Source organism: Palaemon carinicauda, chromosome 42 (assembly GCF_036898095.1).
Source record: "Palaemon carinicauda isolate YSFRI2023 chromosome 42, ASM3689809v2, whole genome shotgun sequence".
Classification (NCBI taxonomy): Eukaryota; Metazoa; Arthropoda; class Malacostraca; order Decapoda; family Palaemonidae; genus Palaemon; species Palaemon carinicauda.
This window is the reverse complement of record NC_090766.1, coordinates 3,406,195-3,411,034: the sequence shown is the minus strand read 5'-3', so window position 1 is coordinate 3,411,034 and position 4,840 is coordinate 3,406,195. Positions and strand designations below refer to the sequence as shown.

Sequence of the window (4,840 nt, the reverse complement as noted above, 5' to 3'; positions counted from 1 at the left end):
CGTAGATGAATTATCTATAATTTTATTTACGAGACAACAAGATTTATATACGAATAAAGTTTCTCAAGAGCATGAAGGAGACCCCAAGCCTCCTTGTCCACTATACTCCAGGAACTCTGAAGATGTGTCAGTGTACTTTTCTAAGAAACCTGGTGTCTTACAACATGTCACCAGTCTGCATCAAAACTGCTCCTACAGCCACATCACTACCTTCTACTTAAACAGCTTCGTCAGATTCAGATAGTCTTGAACACAGAAGACTTGAAAGCATCAAAGACAAGTAGACAATCTTCTGTCCACTATAGTCAATCTTGGGGCTGGCGAGATTAATCATAAACGTTGTACTGCCTTGTTTATAGAGTAGGAAATAAAGAGATTCAACATCCATGACCCAAATTGAGACTTTTCCATTAGTAGTTTTCTGCAAGGACTTCTCTAAGGCCAAGATCTTCTAATGTACTTTCCAAGTACCGTCGTAGACCAGTGTCATCAATGACAAAATTTCTCAACTGAAACAGAAACATTAAAAAGGTTGAAATGTTACAACAGCACTTGTCATTTCAAAGGGAATAACAGTATTGAAATTGAACTACAGATGATGCAGGCAGAGGCCTTTCTAGCTATTTCTGTCAAGGGTACTTTATCGTATTTTACTAGAAAAACTAGTTAAAAATTGGGCATTTGCAACAAATTAAAATTCTTATCAAAGGATAAGTGTCTTTAAGGGAGGCAGAGTAACTTCCAATAAACTTTCGAGACTCAAGACTAACTTTTTTTTTTTGTAAAAGATGCAGGGCGAGACCCAAGAGTTGGTCACTGTTCTGCCAACCCATTCTGGATAAGAAACTACTTCCCGTTCCATAGCTTCCTGCTTGTAAGGAAGTAATTATATGGTCTCCAATAGACTGGATTAGTCCTCAGCGACAATACCGCATGTGAAGCCACAGCTGATGGTAGAGGTACATCTGAAAAAATAATATCAGCCAAGTTTTTTCAAGCCGGGGATTTTATAATGCACAAAATGTCATGCAAGATAAGTGTTAAATTTACAAGGTTAGCCTTTAATGGTAGGAAGAATTATCACCCGCAATCACAAAAGCTATGTTTAACTATCTGAAATTCCACATTCTATTCCACAAATTTTCTAGAGATTAACACGAACTAACATATGGCTTTTAAAGTCTACCAGGTATGAAATTAGAATTAATTTCCATTAAAGATTAATGGGATACCTCGTAAAAATTGATCAAACACTAAATTCTCTTTACTTTTAAATGTTTCAACCCAAGCTGATTTAACCCCCATCAAAATACTAGAGTATGAACATGTTCTACACATTTAATTTTCTGCCTTTCAAACGCTACGAAAATTAAATCTATAGTATTCAGTGGTTAGCTTGTACGCCTTACAAGCTAACCTCAGAGATTCATTATGGCAAAGTTGAAAAGTTAAGACTGAATAGGTAGTTCGCCCCTTACACTAAAAAACACTGAACTAAAGGGGGTCACTATTCTCTGGGGAACTACAAAATAAATAAATACACCACAAACTCATATACCAGACCACCACATATCACGGACACAAACGAAACAATTGAATAAAACACAAATTCAACTATTGCTATTACAACTTATGAAATACTGAAGATACTTAAAGAGTAATACTTAGTAGTTACACAGCGCCAGAGAATCTGTTCTCGAAACAAATTCTACCTTTCAAAGAAGACTAAACTTCACTCCAACAAGGAGAACTAAATACAAACAAAATCACAGTTCAAACAAGGATTACAGAGGAAATGCTATGGAAGTGAATTAAGGGGGAACTACATGATAAAGACAAAAATATGTATTACGTGACATTATTAAGCTATCATAACATTAAGTATACAATACACACACACACACACACACACACACACATATATATATATATATATATATATATATATATATATATACATACACACACACACACACACATATATATATATATATATATATATATATATCAAACCTTTGTTAATATATTTCATAACTGAATTGTATGTATACAATACACACACACACACACACACACACACACACACATATATATATATATATATATATATATATATATTCACACACACACACACACACATATATATATATATATATATATATATATATATATACAGTATATATATATATATATATATATATATATATATATTCACACACACACACACACACACACACACATATATATATATATATATATATATATATATATATATATATATATATATATATATATATATATCAAACCTTTGTTAATATATTTCATAAGTGAATTGTATATATATATATATATATATATATATATATATATATATATATATATATATTCACACACACACACACACACATATATATATATATATATATATATATATATATATATATATATATATATATATATATCAAACCTTTGTTAATATATTTCATAAGTGAATTGTAAAGGTTAAGGATTTCAGCTTCCCAATTTGCATGTCAAAATTCTTGAAGATAAAGGAATGAAGTCTATCGTCATAATGACGACATCCATTTGTCTAAATATATTTGATATAATAATAATAATAATAATAATAATAATACACCCTCAGATGGTGAGGTTGCAGACACTAAAGAAACTATCCAGCCTGAGTGGACTCGAACTCCAGTCCAGCAGATGGCAATAAGCTTTCATGTCACAAAATCTAACTAACTACTGTTGTGGTGGCCGATGTGGTAACGTCCCTGACTGGTGAACGCCAGACTGAGGTTCGAGTCCCGCTTAATTTTATGAAGTTCCTTTGGTCGCGGCAAGGGAGCCTATAGGTCTATCTGTTGAGTCATCAGCAGCCACTGCCTGGCCCTCCTTGGTCCTAGCTTGGGCGCTGATCATATGTTATATAAGGTCAGTCTCTAGGGCATTGTTCTGTTCGATAGGGCAATGTCACTGTCCCTTGCCTCTGCCATTTAAACCTTTAAAACAACGAAGGAAGATTGTTTTCAAAACCATGGGTCTTTTAAAAAACGAAATGAAAAGAAAAAATCGAATCTCAACAAAATGCTATACTTGAATTCATTGTTTCCCAGAATTTTTCGTTCTAAAATCGAATTGTTTGATCACTAAACTCACGAGATGCTGTTCTTTTGACTTCGCCACATAGAAACTTAAAATTTGATATACTGAAATTATTATTCGATAAATCAGTTCAGATTGTAGATGATATTTTTCATATAGTTTATATATCATCAAAATATATGTATTCATACGGAAGTGATCACGTGATTAATTTCATGGTGTTCCTTAAAAAAAAAAATCCCGATTATTTCATCTATACACGAGTTCCCAGCACCATCTGCTGGCAAACAAATGGCCAACAGCACTTCTAAATTAAAGGGGAAAAAGGGTCTCACACAACACTGAATTTTGTCATTTTCTCGTGAGATATCCTTCTATATAAGAAGGAGAGGGAGGGAGAGGGATCAGGGAGGATACTGATCTGATCGTTGTCAATAGGCGATTTATGAACAAAACTAAACATTAAACTCATAAAAGGAGATCGAAATTACGAGTTAATAAAAGGTTTAAGCTTAAATAGAGTTATATTTACGTTATATTTCGAAAAAGAAAAGGAAGAGAGAGAGAGAGAGAGAGAGAGAGAGAGAGAGAGAGAGAGAGAGAGAGAGAGAGAGAGAGAGAGAGAGAGATTTTAAAGGAAAATAAGTTGGAATGAATTGTAGCACAGAAGGAGCTTGGTAGGTTTTGTGGTGTGGAATGTGGTAGGCGAGAGAGATCCAAAACCGGTTTTATAGGACTAAGGATGACGTAACCAGGGGTCTCACTAGTAGGGGTGGACAGAGAGGGGGAGGAAGTAGGGGTGGACAGAGAGGGGGAGGAAGTAGGGGTGGACAGAGAGGGGGAGGAAGTAGGGGTGGACAGAGAGGGGGAGGAAGTAGGGGTGGACAGAGAGGGGGAGGAAGTAGGGCCAAGTGTTGGGGACAATGAATGAGGGTACCCGACAGACATTACGTCATCGGTGGATGGGAGGGAGTAGGGTTTAGAGGGATGGGGGGGGGGTGTAGGTAGGGGATAGGGGAAGGGGATAGAGGACGATTCGCCTGTCATCTGCATAGATTTGGCTTTAACTTATATACCAATACATTTTATTGGTATACTTGTTATTACAAAAAGGAATGCAGTGGGATAGCGAAGCGAAGAGGGGTGGTAGGATATAGAGAAAAGGGTTTCTACTTAAGCAAATGAAAATAGAAATATTTGAAAGATATCGAGTGAAAGACTTTTTATAGTCATTCATTCGACATTATGTTACACTTCCTTGATCGCTGGGTTTGCGTTTATAGGATAAGGGCACCATGAGGATAGGTTGGGTTAAGGATAGAAGGATTTTGGGAAGGTTTGTGTGTGCAGCGAGCAGGGGAAAAACGAAAGGAGATGGGGAAAAACAAGATCTGTTTCCTTATAAGGAACACGGCTAAGGAATAACCATTCTCCAATCATTTATTCCTACTTTGCATTTGTGAATTGTTAAGTGTACTTGTTTTGGAGGGGCAAGGACCTGTAGGATTACTATCCCTAGAGGATAGGGGATAGGTTACGTAAAGCAATAAGTTTGTATAGATTCTGACAGTGAATGAGGACATCCCAGACTATGTATAGTTTCGGGTTTGCGGATGTGATAGTGAGAGTGAAATTGGTTATATTTCAATTTTAACATTAATATTTATTGATTAAAAACTGTTGTGTGCAAAGAAGGAGACGAAAGCAAGGGGATTGGGATAAGTGGATAGGC

The 4,840-nt window shown here is 35.5% G+C and overlaps 1 long non-coding RNA gene across 1 annotated transcript; it reads right to left on the bottom strand.

Moving 5' to 3' along the window:
* Positions 1-6: 6 nt before the first annotated feature.
* Positions 7-1,679, bottom strand: LOC137632814 (uncharacterized). Its single transcript, XR_011042125.1, has 2 exons — positions 771-1,679; positions 7-509 (listed from the first exon to the last, which is right to left on the bottom strand). It is a non-coding gene; the product is annotated as an uncharacterized lncRNA (long non-coding RNA).
* Between the last annotated feature and the right edge of the window lie 3,161 nt (positions 1,680-4,840).